This window comes from Canis lupus, chromosome 9 (assembly GCF_048164855.1).
Source record: "Canis lupus baileyi chromosome 9, mCanLup2.hap1, whole genome shotgun sequence".
Classification (NCBI taxonomy): Eukaryota; Metazoa; Chordata; class Mammalia; order Carnivora; family Canidae; genus Canis; species Canis lupus.
In genome coordinates, this window is record NC_132846.1 from 20,674,458 (window position 1) to 20,690,537 (window position 16,080).

The following is a 16,080-nucleotide window of genomic DNA, read 5'->3' on the forward strand; positions in this document are numbered from 1 at the left end:
GCCTATGAGTGCAGATAGAGATCTACTCTTCTTGACCAGCTTCTTATACAAGTTCCTTTGTTTCTTAAATCTGCCATCCACCAATCTGGAATGCTTAATCCTTTATCTCTCCTTATACTCCATTTCAGATTTTGCCTGGGAAGCTCCCAGGGTTGTGAACCAACAATACTTTATGCAGATTTTGTTTAGGTTCAGCTGATACTGGATTACCCCTCAATTAAAAATCTTTCTGAACAAAACCATTCATCAATGTTGAGTGGAAAAGAACTTTAGAGTGTTAATAGTTCATCCTTTATAAACTGGAACAGAGTCAAAACAATTATGTAAAGAGAATTAGGACTCTTTCTGTGATTGTGTCCTAAGCTCACCTAAGAAGAAATAACTTGTGTTGTGGTACCCATGTTAGTGAGGTAGCTATCTTCCATTAAAAACAAAGCAAAATAAATACGGTGACAGTAATTTACTTTTAGCTTCATTATTTGTTCAAGTGTATGTGTCTGTCCAACAAGTAATATAAAATAACTTTAGTATCTATTAGCTCACTAACAGCCAAAATCCCAGCTATAGAAGCAATATTCATATTACAAAAATTATGTTTATCATATCTGTCTTTTTATATTCTGAAATATATTCTAGACAAAGCCATACTTACAAAAATAGAACACTGTGACAGTGACCACTCATTCTCTACTAATCATTTTGTTCAAAAAACTTTTAAAGTAAAAAAACAAACAAACAAACAAAAAAAACCCCTGATCTTAGGCTGAATACATCACTACCCAGGATAAATACCGCACTTTCTATTCCCTTGGCTCTAGGTATGCTTGTGTGATAGAGGCTTTCTTAATGATAGGTTTGAAAGAATAAAGTAGCTACCTTGCCGTGTAAAGATACAAGCCTAGGGTCAAAGATGAGAATATTATGCTGCCATCATACCCAAGCCATTTTTATCAGATGATCCCCAAAAAGCTGCTACTATTGTGAAAAAAGAAGGACTGGGATGGAAAGGAATAAATAAATCATAATCAATAAGAAAAGAGCTCAGTCTTCAAACTCAAACACTATATCTGGGCAAAATCTCTTGATTATGTACATATAATCCTAAAAGTAAGTTTTCAGTAGATCACTTTGACAGAAAAGCAATCTTGCCTTGTAAAAGACAGTAATTTTTTTTGAAGATTTATTATTTATTTATTTATTTATTTATTTATTTATTTATTTGAGAGAGAGAGAGAGAGGCAGAGACAGAGGCAGAGGGAGAAGCAGGCTCCATGCCGGGAGCCTGACGCGGGACTCCAGGATAGGGCTCTGGGCCAAAGTCAGGCGCCAAACCGCTGAGCCACCCAGGGATCCCCAAAGACGGTAATTATTAACTCTTAGTGTTAACAGGAGTAACAGCCATATCATACAACACCCACACACATGAACAAACTGCATCCCTAGGACACTGGTGACCAAATTGTATAGGCCCTAAGAAAGACATTCTTGACAACGTGTATTTAAGAAAATAGTCAAGGCAGCACTTCCCAGAGAGCTATTGGTTACCAGATAGCTAACCACGAACTTGTACTCTATATTCACATACAGTTAAGATTTGGTCATTGTTATAGACCTATAATTACTATGTGTTTCTCATTCTCTTTTTCTGCAAATAAGTATCTCATGATTATTTTGTGTATATGCTGAGGTAGGAAAATTATGGCCCACAGGCCATAATCTGGTTTGCTACCTGGTTTTGCAAGTAAAGTTTTATTGGAGCATAGCATGCTCATTCATTTTTGTCTCTAGTTGTTTTTGCTCTTCAGTGACAATTGAATAGTTGCAATAGAGATAGTATGGCCTATAAGACTGAAAATATATAGCAGCCAGTTCTTTACAAACTTTACTGACCCCTGCTCTGTATCATCATTTTATATTGAGCAGTAAGAGCAAATGATACTACTTTCCTAAACTAATGATAACTATATCAGACTTAAGGCAACAGATTACACACCCACTAGAGATCCCAGACTTTAAGCTGAATACAGTAACTAGATGGAGCTTTGTATGCCTTAGAGAAGGGAAGGCAGGAAAGGAAGTGCATGGAAAGTTGAACATTCAAAAAATCAGATTGTGTCATATAAAATATCCATTCTTTAGTTTTCCCATTGAAAACAGAAACATTCACATATATCAAGACTACATTTTGTTAGTCCCACGAAAAATAGTTTTAAAAACTATTTTTCTCTAACAGTTTTCTCTGTCCTTTTAAGTAATGAGATCTGCTTATGTTGAATATTCTTGTAAAAATAGTCTTATGAGATTTTTAATTGGGTCAATTATAAAGATATTGTTCAAGTTGTTTATTCATTATGTCATTATCATACTATGCATTTGTTTCTACCAAGAGGAATGATCATGTCACCTAGTAATGTTCGATCTTTCAAAAATTTATTTCACAAATGTAATCAGTTTTCTAAATTATAAAGTTTCTCTTTTTTCAAATTGACTGCTTACAGGTTGTGACAAATGTATGCTTCACTTACAGAACATATATATCATTTTTGTAAATATCTTACTTTATCCTTAGTTCCATTTCACTACAACCGTCTTTTGCTCTAGTTTTAATTTATAGTACAAGTATGTAACATTATATGCTACCTGACATCTCTTCAAGAACAAGTAAATAAGAAAATATGCAATTATTCAAAAATGCTTTATCTCTTTTAATCGTAAATGTGACTTTTAAATTCATTATTTACATTTTACAGGTAAAGGACAAGTTATAGATAAAGGCAATCAAAAATAAGTAAAGAATTGAAAATTTATTTTATTTTATTTTTTATTTATTTATTTTTTTAAGATTTTATTTATTTATTCATGAGAGAAGCAGAGACACAGGCGGAGGGAGAAGCAGACTCCATGTAGGGAGCATGATGCGGGACTTGATCCTGGGTCTCCTGGATCACGCCCTGGGCTGAAGGCAGGCGCAAAACCGCTGAGCCACCAGGCTGCCCAAGAATTGAAAACTTAAACATATACCTAGCTCCATACTATTTCCACTTTATCATGTTGTTTCCCTTTGGACTCGGGGTGGGAGTAGAACAATATTATTCTAAAGTCTAGATCAAATTAAGTTAAAGGTTGAAATAGACCTGAGTATATGTTCTAAGATCTTGACTTGACAGACTCTTATTTATATCTCTGACAAAGTTGAAAATGTTAGTATGTGTATCAGTATCTCTAAAAACTTTTAAGAAAACTATGACTTTTGTATAGAATTGACATATTTTAAGAAAATTGCAAACTAGGAGCACCTGGGTGGCTCTGTCAGTTGAGCATAGACTCTTAGTTTTAGCCCAGGTAATGATCTCATGGATGGTGGGATCAAGCCCCAGGTCAGGCTCCATGCTCAGCAGGGAGTCTGCTTGAAGATTCTCTCTCCCTCTTCCTCTGCCCTTCCCCCTCCTTAGGCACACACATGTTACACACACACTCTCTCTCTCTAAAATAAATATAGCTCGGGATGCCAGGGTGGCTCAGTGGTTGACCATCTACCTTTGGATCAGGGCATGATCCCAGGGTCCAGGATCGAGTTTGACATTGGGCTCCTTGCAGGAGAGCCTGCTTCTCCCTCTGCCTATGTGTCTGTCTGTCTGTCTGTCTGTCTCTCTCTGTGTCTCTCATGAATAAATAAATAAAATCTTAAAAAAAAGAAAATAAATAAATCTCTTAAAAATTGCAAACCATTCCAAAAATTTATGACATATAATAATTTTTAATATTGCTGAAGCTGATATAAATGAGTCATTAGGCCAATATGATATAAGAACCTGCAGTTGGAGAGGAAGCCTGGCTCACCATGCAGTATCTGGCTTTCCATACAGTCTCCTTGCTCCCTCTGATCTTTATGTTGTCAGTAATTTATGAAAATTAAAAACAAAAAATCTTATGTTTATAGGCTTATGTTTATATTATAACTTAATAATATCTTGCATATAAAGTTAAGAGATCTAAAATGGTTCTCATCTAAAAGAAAATTTTGACTAAAGAAAGAATAACAAATTCTGAAAAGGTCCAGAACTATGACATTCAAAATTATTATATGTATTCACTCAATAAAAACAGTACATAGAGTTACAATACCAGGGCAAAGTTTACTCAGTAATAGCGATAGAACTTTAGTGAAATTTGAAAAATCAGGTAACCTGCCTTTGAAGTTATATAGTCTGAGGAAACAGAGGATTACTTCAGAGCTCTCTGCATGTGTGAAAGTACAAGAGACACGGTATTAGTCTTTCTTCCTGAGGAGCAGGGGAGAGGTCATGAGTTAGAAAGGAAGAGTTGTGAGCAGAAAGAAGGGTTCAAACTGATAAAAATCCACCTTGTTTTATAGCAAAATGTCTATAGAAGGGGAGAATCCTGGTTAAATGAAGCAATGCATGTACTGATTCTTATATCGTGGCAATGTGGGATGTTTGAACCATGCCTACTCCACGATAATGTTAATCTCAATTCACAATAATAAAAAAGAGAAAATTCTCCTTCTTGCATTTACAGTCTATTAAAAAATTTGCATCATGGCACATTTATTTCAACATGATTTCACAATTATATGTGTGCTTAAGTAATAATTCACAAATGTGAAGTCTTAAAAAATTATAAGCGATTTTGCTTATGAATGTAAGGATTCTACTCAGATGATTCTACTCAGATTTCTTTGGGCAAAGCCACTTAAATTGAAATGATCCCTAGCCAACTGACATCTTCTCCATAACCAGTCTTCAAACAGTTTCATTTTAACAATATAACTGAAATCCAGCTGCCTCACACTCAATTATAATAAAAATCCAAAGTGTTGCTAAGTGACTAGGGAATAGAAATATGAAATTCCGACAAGAAATATTCCCTCATCCTTGATTGAGGAAAGTAGTGCACAGATGGTCAAGGTGATGTACATTCTTGGGCCCTTCAAAGATTAATTTTTTTCTCAATTCCTACACAGAAATAAAGCTTAAAATTAAATATATATATATAATGTATCATCTTTAATCTCTGATATAAAGTGCCCATTATTAACTCCTACTATAATTTAGATTTTTAAGTGACTCATTCATCCTTGCCTCTACTTTAGATTATTGCATGCACTTCCAATTCTACTACAAGCAGAAGTTTCTGGGGCAATTATAGCTCTTCCAGAGGACAAGAACACTGAGGTCACATCACATCAGTACTTCCTGCCCTGTACTGATACCGATCAAATTCTGAAAATAATTTAAGGTTCTGGTCCTTAGCCTTAGGGCACAAAACTTGATAGAATCTAGCAATTTCAGAAGCCTTATCATGTTCGACACATTACTCTTAGCAACTATTTTCAACAAGCAGTCTGTAGTATTGATCCTAAAACTGAAATGGACAAGATTCTAGGTCAGAATATGTCTTTAAAATCAATGAAATTGTGGAAATTAGTTTGAAAACTTCTATCGAGACATTAGAACATTTTCAAAGAAACTGGCAACAATTTAATGGGTTCATTCTTTCATTTATTTATAAAAATAACCATTTTCAAGCCATAGCTTTATTCAGTTCCCTCTCCTATTTTTTTTTTTTTAAGATTTTGTTTATTCACAAAAGACACAGAAAGAGAGAGGCAGAGACACAGGCAGAGGGAGAAGCAGGCTCCATGCAGGGAACCCAATGTGGGACTCAATCCTAGGACCCTGGGATCAGGCCCTGAGCCAAATGCAGACACTTAACCACTGAGCCACCCAGGCATCCCTCCCTCTCCATTTCTAACAAGAGTTATTTCAGGTTCCCCAAAGCACTTCCTCCATTCATGCAGTTTCAGCTTTAATTCTCCCTTCCTTTGCCTCATACCTGACTAGACAATCATAAAGTCAGAAATCCCCTCTGCTTGTGGCCCTCCATCCCACCCAATAACTCTTATATCCAAGTGTTTCTCAAGATTCACATTTGTAAATAATGGCTATTTAAAAACAGTTCAAGCAGCAAAGGTATTTATTAAATATGTTAAGTTCATTTCTCCAACTCTCTCTTTTTCCTCTCTCTTCCACCAACTGAGCATGAAAAGGGAAGCCTGTAGCCATCATAAACACTGGTCACTATCTTTTAACTATAATGCAAAGCTTGACTTAGGCTCAAACCAAAAATAAGGGCAGCAAGCAAACAGAGAGAGATTCTTGAAGAGATGGCTTCCTGGACCTCAGAGTCATTAGCCTGGACAATAGGTCCATCAGCCCATGAGGCCATGTGCTTCCTGCCAAATTGATTCCATCTCAGAAAGTAAATTTGCTTATTTGTAAGCAAAATTCTGAGATATCACTAGGAAAGGTGTGCCGGGGTGGCTCTTGGAAAGTTTTACTCATTCTTAAAGACAAAAAAGTAGAAAAGGATCTTTACTGTTTCTATCAATGAGAATATAATCAAAGAAGCAGAACTACACTTACCTTCATTTCTTTAAATGGGGGATAAAATTCTCAACAAACAAGATATCGAAGGGAAGTTCTTCAACTTGATAAAATACCTATAAAAAATCTACATATCATACTTATGGGTGCAATAATGAATTTTATTTTCCTAAGATTGAGAACAAGGCAAGGATGTCACCTTCATCATTTTTATTCTGCATTGTACTGAAGATTCTATACAAGTCAATCAGGAGAAAAAAGAAATATAGATATCTTTTTAAAAAGTTATATAGGTTGTAAAAGAAGGATTAAAATAGTTTTTATCCACAGATGACATGATTCTGTATGTAGAAAATCCAAAGAAATGCATGCACATGCACATGCGCGCACACATGTGCGCGTCCACACACACACACATAAAACTGGAAGTAATAAACAAGCTTAGCAAGGTTGCAGGATACTGATCAGTATATAAAAGAAGTGAAAGTTCTGTACATGCTGAAATACAAAATAAAAAGGATCTAAAAGTAAGGAGAATAATTTCATGTTCATGGATTGAAAGACTCAATATTATTAAGATGGTGATTCTCCTCAAAAGGATTTAGTGCAGTTCCTACCTGAATAATTGCAGATTGTTTACTGAAATTCATAGTCTAATACTAAAATGCATGTGGAAAGGTATAGGGCTCAGAAAAGTTAAATTAATCTTGAAATATAATAAAATTGGAGGACTTGCTTTCTTGATTTAAAGCTTATTAAAATAAACTTCTAAAATAAACTCTTACTTTTCTTGTTGATTGATTTTGGTGAAGTTTCCAAGATAATTCACTGAAGAAAAGATACTGTTTTCAACAATGGAACATTTCTCTCCTTCTACTGGTTTGGAAGTTGTCTATATCTCAGTGATAGCTCTAGATATTTTACTATACTTACTAGAAACAGAGACTCCTAGATTTCTAACCGAAATTCATACTTTCAGTCTCTCATTCAAAAATAATCTTGATTTAATTGCAGACTGTTCGAAAACCCCACTCTTCAATTTTCTGTGAAATTTCAGCAAATCTGATTCAGTTTATAGACAATAGATTTAGGCGGAAATTTTGGATTGGAGCTTCCTTTAAAAAGAGGTCAGAATTAACTGGGAGCCATTTGCCTTTGAAACTACTTACTGCCTTATTTCATCATCTTGATACCTGGCAAGTGGCCACCATGGGAAAAGCTTTGGTCACTGACTTTCAACCAAATGCAAAAGATAGGGCGGAGAGTCTGAATTTCTGATGACAATAAGGAGCAGCCATCTCAGACTTAGACTGTCTATCTCTTGTCTTATTTTATGTGACAGAAAATAAACTCCTAACCTGTTTAAAACATTTATTTTGGATCTCTGTTACAGAAGGCCAAACACAATTCTTAATAATATATTAAACAGATCTATCTTATCAAATCCATTAACCTCTCTGTCATATTTCACATTTTATTTTATGAAATAAAATGGTCTGCATTCTAGGGAAATTCTTCCAGTAGCTCTTCTAGTTTACATTTTTTTCCATCTGTACATAATCTATCAATTAACTCATTCATTTTGTTGTACTTAATTCATTTGTAAATTTTTTACTTTTAATTTTTTCCATTCTTTTTAAAATTTGCCTCATGATTTGAAGATATATTTGCTTATTTCTCTCTTTTTAGGTTTATCACTCAATTTTCTGAACATTTCATGTAATATATATCTGATAATTCTTTTTCTTTTCTTTAAAATATTTTATTTATTTATTGATGAGAAACTCAGTGAGAGAGAGGCAGAGACATAGGTGGAGGGAGAAGCATGTTCCATGCAGGGAGCCCCATGCAGGACTCAGTCCCTGACCCTGGGGGTCACACCCCGAGCCAAAGGCAGATGCTCAACTGCTGAGCCACCCAGGAGTACCTAATTCTATTTTCTTTTGTCCAATTTTATTGAGAAAGAATTGACATATTTTGTGTTGAAGTATACAACATGATTTGAGAAATGTATATACTGCAAAATTATTACCACAATGAGTTTAGTTAATATCCAGCTCCTTATAGCCACCAAATTCTTTTTCTTATGGTAATATCTTTCAAGATCTACTCTATAAGCAACTTTTGAATACATAGTACAGTACCGTTAGCTATAGTCACTATGCATTCCCGAAGCTTACTCATCTTAAAATTGTATATTTGTACCTATTGACCACCTTCAGTCATTTCACTAACCTCTGCCCCTTGCTTCTGGCAAGTACCAATCTGTTTTGTTTCTGTAAGTTTGGTATTTTTATAGTCCACATATAAATGAGATGACATAATATTTAATGCTCACAAAACAATCCATCCATATTGTCATGAATGGCAGCATCTGTGTTCATTAGGAATATTGGTCTGTAATTTTCTTCTTTTTTATGTGTGAAGAAAATAATGAAGGCCAGAGTGTAAAAAAATGAAATAGACACCAAAAAAGACAATATTCATAAGTAGGATGAAGTGATACTGAATTGAAAAGCATCAGCCCCAGGAAAGCAGCTGCAGAAAGTGTCTCAAGTGTTCTCTTTCTGGAAAGAGGTCAAATAGCAGAATATTATAATGAGCTAGAGCACTGATGTGGTGATAAAAAGACAAAATGGGTCATAGAATTTTACGCATTCCTTTAGGTAATGGTTTTCAAAGTGTGAGCCCTAGAAGAGCAACATCAGCATCAATTTGGAACATGAGAAATGAAATTCTTGAGCCCTGGCACAGCCTTACCAAATGGAAACTCTGGGGAAGAGACTCGGTGATCTAGATGTAGCTGTATGAGTGATGGGGATACATGCTAAATTTGAGAAACAATCTCAGGAATTTTTTAAATCTTTTCCTAAAAAGAATAGGCATCTGGAAAAAAAAAAGTCTGGATTTTCAGCAGCTAAGCAGAATGCTAGCTGTGAGGGATAGTTGGTGAAACCTTGTGTTAAAGTAACAGACTGATAAGGTCTGGGCATATGAGTTATGTACACTAACATGACTTGATTTTTGTTGCAGAAAGTTACCAATTTTTTTAATTCAATAAATTATCAGGGTGCCTGGGTGGCTCAGTTGGTTAGGCATCTGGCCTCAGCTCAGGTCATGATCCCAGGATTGAACCCTGAATGGGGCTCCCTGCTCAGCCGAGTGCCTGCTTCTTCCTCTCCCACTCCCCTGCTTGTTCTCTCTCTCTCTCTCTCTCCCTCCCTCCCTCTCTGTCAAATAAGTAAAATCTTTAAAAAAATTATCTACTAAAATTCCTTTTAAAAATATAAAGTAATTATTTTTAACGCGTCAAATACAGACATACTCTTGAAGTCTAGTTTTACATTTCTGCAAATGAATTCAGCATCTTCCTAAAATTATTTAAATTATATTTCCGTAAACAAAAATGAAGGCATAATAAAATCATATCAGCTTGATCATTGACCGTTTGCTCTCTCACTCTAATGCTATTCAGAATAAAAGTAACATCTACCAATAAACGCATGATTTTAAACACCTTTGTAGATTAGCATTGCATTCATTGATCATGTGGGACATCTTAATAGTAATTTTAGAGATACACCGCTAAGGACTGTCTGGCTGGCTCAGTTGTTAGAAAATGTGACTTTTGATCTTGAGGTCTTGAAATCAAACCCCTCTTGGACATAAAGCTTACTGAAAAGAAAAAATATATATACATAGCTACATTGAGAAGATCTCTAAAAATTATGTCTTTGCAAATGGTTAGGATGTAAAATTTGATGCCAACACAGTAAAATCAGAGTGAGTTGTGTGGTTTTATTACAACACTTGCCAAGTTATCTCAGCTGTATACATTTCATATCTTGAGGCCACATTCAGATAAGATAGTAGTAACATCTCTCTTCTGTGTACCAATCAACAGATAATACAGCTAGAAATCTTTCACCTTCTCCATTTACAACCTTCCTTCAGTGTGATTTCTGTCTTATTAAAGATTATCTATTTATTTCAGGAGGGGAGAGAGAGCATATGCATGTGCAGAGAGGTGCAGACAGAAGGAGAGGAGAGAGTCTTAGGCAGACTCTGCTCTGAGTACAGAGCTTGACTTGTGGCTCATAACTCGAGATTATGATCTGAGCCGAAACCAAGAGTCGGTCGCCTGACTGCTCCACTCAGGTGTTTGTGATTTCTGTCTTAAACAATAATTCAATTATGCAAATAGTTTTATCCTAAATATTGCTACATGTTTCCTCTATGTAACATTCTATAATTTATTTAGTTTAATAAAATTAAATATAATTTAGTTATTATTAATTTAATGAACTATTCCTGAAAATAGGTTGCTAAGTAATTCAAAGTATTTGGTAGAATATAATTTATGCCTTTTTTCACATATGAAATTAATAGTCTAATTGGGTTTTGAGGTTTATAGACTTCTCTTTTAATAACACCACATTACTTTTTATATTATATGCATTGAAGATTTTAGATAATATGGTTAAGCTCATTATTTTGAATTCTTAGATTTTTAAGAAAATAGTAATTGCTTTTTTAAAAAAATCACATAGAATATTTGGGGATTTATTTATTGATTTATTCATGATAGACTCAGCAAGAGCGGCAAAGACATAGAGGGAGAAGCAGGCTCCCCACAGGTAGCCTGATGTGAGACTTGATCCCTGGACAGGGGAATCACACCCTGAGCCAAAGGCAGATGCTCAATCACTGAACCACCCAGGTATCCCTCATATAGAATATTTGTGCAAGGTGGTTTTTTATTATATTCATTTAAGGTGTAATTCCATCAAGCAATAATGAAAAATTGTATACTGCATACAATCAAGAATGGATCATCATAATTATTTTGAATCTTATATGCCGACTTTAAATTTGGATCAGTAACAAGATAATAGTTTACACTGTCATCAATGCATAAAAGAACAGAATCACAAAAACAATGACAAAGCAGTACATTCCATTGGCTTTTCCTATTATTGGTCATTTTTGTCATCCAATCTCATAATGCATGAATACTGATAGCTTATTTTGCTAAGTTGTCTTCAAAGATGTAATTCCCTTGTACATAATGCAGTGGGAAAAGGTACATGAAAATGATACATGAAACACTAATTCAATAATGCCATTAATTCACTAAAATATACCTATAGTAATTGATCACAAATAAAATGAGGATAACATCAGTGAAGACAAAGCAAGATGAAGACCATAAATTTCCTTGCTTTACATTAAATTCATTGTCTGTTTGTGAGTTGGTTATATCGAAGATACATCTGAAAGTTCTTTTGGTATTCTCTAACATCATGAAATGCAGTAAATATATCTGTACAATTCTGCATCCAACACAGTGCTGGATAGTGACACTTAACTTCTCTGGAACACATATTATCTAATCAGTTATATTTTCAGGTTATCTAGGAATCTCTGATGTATCTGAAGAATAAATGAACATTCAAAGATTATGCTGCAAAAGACTTTTCTTCATTTTGTCTTCTGCCTGATACAAGGAAATGCTATGTAGAAACCTAATACGGCATGTCAGGAATGTGAAAATAATGTCCTGATTGCTGAATTCATATTATCCTCTCACTAGGGAGCCATCAGCTTCATAGATTAAATAAAAATAAATAAGAGAAAGAACCCATTCTTGTGGTTGCCAGCTGAAAATAAATTAAATGCTGCTTCTTTTTTAACTATGTTCAATTGTCCTTGTCCACAGGGACCTTGCTTTGGAAATATAAAAGAATATATTTAGTTCTTGATGAAAGAATAATAATTTGGTAATTTCTCCTAGGAAAAAAGCATTAAAGCTGTGGTTATACAAAACCATTTTCCTGTCCATGAAATTTTCAGATTTAAGACTCTAAAATGCTTTGGAAAACATTATCTTAACACCTCAGTGGCACAATGTTTTAAATTAGTAATCAGAAAAAGGAAACAGAAAAATCTGAAGCATACATTTGCTAACAGGCTTTTCTGATCTCCTAGAAGTCAACAATAGAACTAAAATCATGTGTATTGATAGCTAGGTGATCTTTCCAGCATAACATGTTTTTCAATAAGAAATAATTTCAAGGAAGAAATAAGAAAGGTGAGTTTGTACTTTTGAGATTATAAAATAAATTTTACAATTAAAAATAATAATAAATCAGATGATCAATTTTTGGTCTCATTATACTAAATGAACTATTCTGGATTTTTTCATTATGGTTATATTTCCTCATTTGTTTTAAAATAAATGAGCTATTGTGCCACTGTTGAACTCATGAGTTTCTGGTAAGAAGAAATAAAAAGAAAGTATAGAAGGAGCAATTTTTGCTTTTAAAATGTACTGAGTACCATTATATAAGTCCAACTACATAATCCACATAATCAAAATTTGTATTAAAATTTTACATTACTGGGGCTCCTGGTGGCTTAGTTGCTTAGGCATCTGCCTTTGGTTCATGTCATGATCTCAGGGTCCTGAGATAGAGCCCTACATCCCTCTCCCCCTTCCTGCCACTTCTCCTGCTTGATCTTACAAAAACAAAAAGAAAATTACATTATTTTCAGTGTAGAATTCTCATTAAAAAACTGTTAGGAAAAGATATAATTAGTCATCAAAATGTAATGTGAACCTCTGTTCTATTTTTTTAAAGATTTTATTTATTTACTTATGAGAAACACACACACACACACACACAGAGACAGAGAGAGACAGAGAGGCAGAGACACAGGCTCCATGCAGGGAGCCTGACGTGAGACTTGATCCTGGGTCTCCAGGATCATGCCCTGGGCCGAAGGTGGCACTAAACCACTGAGCCACCAAGGCTGCCCATAACCTCTGTTCTTTTTTTTTTTTTTTTTTTTTTTTAATGATAGTCACACACAGAGAGAGAGAGAAAGAGAGAGAGGCAGAGACACAGGCAGAGGGAGAAGCAGGCTCCATGCACCGGGAGCCCGACGTGGGACTCGATCCCGGGTCTCCAGGATCGCACCCTGGGCCAAAGACAGGCGCCAAACCGCTGCGCCACCCAGGGATCCCTTAACCTCTGTTCTTAAACAATGTTTCTAGATCTTGAATAAAGCCAACATAGCTATTTTCTTTTTTAAATTTTTATTTGCACTTTCAAAGATCTGTATTACGAATCCTCATATTTAATTACAAAACTTACAGGGACGCCTGGGTGGCTCAGCGGTTAAGTGCTTGCCTTCGGCTCAGGGCGCGATCCTGGAGTCCTGGGATCGAGTCCCCTGTCGGGCTCCCTGCATGGAGCCTGCTTCTCCCTCTGCCTGTGTCTCTGCCTCTCTCTCTCTCTCTCTCTCTCTCTCTCTCTCTCTGTCTCTCATGAATAAATAAATAAAATCTTAAAAAAAAATACTTACAGGTTTTCATATGGACACACAATACAGTGTGTTCCCATAGATTTGTTAATGTACAGAGTTCATCTCTCTGTGCTGTTTCCCTATATTTAATATACAACAAGGTTAAAAATGCTCAATATGAACATGGGGTTGTTATATTATCTCTTGCATTCCCAAATAAAACTACTTGATCTGTTACTCAGACTTTACACACACTCAGAAGATCCTCACATGCCTTCGTGAGGAAAGTAAACTAACTCAAAACTCCTCTTTCTCCAACTTACTAGAATGAATTTTCATGTGGTTTGTTAAAAGGTCCTGTCCCTGTCATTCCCTTCCACTGAAATACTGCTTACAACTTGAGAACAAGAAAGTCATGTACTCTTCACATTATTTATAATAAATAAGTTTAATTAGAATTTTCCACATACTCTATATATTCCATCTCAAATCATGACAATGACCCTGCACTGTATTTGTTAATGTTCTCAATTAAAAACAACATGGAACTGAAATTCAGGGAGTTAAAAGTGGGCAGATCAATGTCAAGTAGCTTCTCAATAGTCCATAAGTATGTTAATCTAACATCTTCTGAAAGCAAATTGCATATCACTGCAAATAAGGATTTGGCTTCACACAAAGTTGATTCTCTGATTATTACCATGAAATAATATTTATTCCCATAATAGTATAATTGCCTATAATAATAATATAATTTCCTATAATTTGTCTTAATTACCATTGCTCTACCCATAAAACTAACTCATTATCACCATCAAATATGTGATACCAATAGATTCCAATATAGACAATGACATAAATAAAAGATGGTTATTTTGATTTAGTAGTTTTAATGTTTTCAATTTATATGACCCTTTAAGAAAGCCCAACCAAATTCCAGATTATGGCATATGACCACACTATGTTTCAGAAGTTCCACTCACAGTATTAAACTAAACATAAATGAAAGCATTTTCACAAAAAGATTTGCACAAGAACAATTACATAAGCTTTATTTGTAATGAACAATAACTGAAATAACTAAAAACATCCAGAGAGAGAAAAAAAAAAGATTAAACAGTGGATTTTATCATCATATATAATAGGATGATATTCCACAAATAAAAAGAGACAATTGCTGATATAGCAACAGTGTGGATTGATCTCAAAACATCATGTTACACAATATAAGCCAGTATACATGAAAAGTGCATAGTATGGTTTCAGTTATATAAGCATTTTGAGAAGATTCTTTGCTCTGACAATCAGTTCTTAGGTCCTAGGAGTGTGGTACTGACTACAAAGAAGCATGAGAGAATGTCAGGGTAAGAGAAATGTTCTGCATCTTGATCTTTGGAATGGCTACATGAATGTATTTGTAAAAGGTAATCAAATTAGGCACTTAAAATCTATGAATTTAACTATTTTAAAAACATAACTCAATACAAAATATTATTTTAGTAATCAATTAATATCACTAAATATTAATTGCCCTAACATCCATTTCTAATATTTTCATAAGTCAAAAAGTAGTTAAAATCCATAGTGAGTGTGTCAATTATCCTTATGACTTAATAAAATAAGCTGATAATTTTATAATAATTAAGATAACCAGGTACTGAAAAAAATTTCAAAGTGACAAAAAAAGCTGTGTCAATTCATTCTGTACTTCACACTCAGATTCTAAGCAGTTATATTGAAGCTATATCTCCTGAAGATACTCTCACTAATATTTTTGAGTGAACACCCTTAAAACTACTGGAGCAGATCATAGAGTTCATTGATCCCTGCTCAGTTTTGAGAGACATATAAGAAAGGCTTCTTTGCAGGGCTAATAGTTTGACATCACTTACCAAGTGCATCATGATGCATCCTACCTTAGGATCTGTGAATTGCTGTTTTTCCAAGTGAAAACAAAGTCATTCAGCATAAACCTTTCTAAAGGAATAGTATCACAAAAAGTTTTTTTTTTAATTGTTGATAGTCTTCAACAGGGGAAGTTAACATGGAATAAATAATTCACTAGATTTTTCCTATTTGCAAACAGATAAGCTAATACATAACTGAACAGGAATTATCTGCCCTCAATGATCCACTGAAAACATATTTGGTCCATAGCTTGGAAAATGTTTTATGATATATACAGATGGAGAAATAAAAGAGTTTTCTGTTACATCTTCACAATACTAATGTAGGAATAAGTTAGGGGCAGACAGGGCTAGGCAGGGAAAGATAAGGAAAGGCCCCATAGTCAGGCTCCTACCAAGAAGACAGAGATAAGACAGTAAAAACAGAAGGAAAAAAAAAAAAAAAAAAAAAAAAGCCT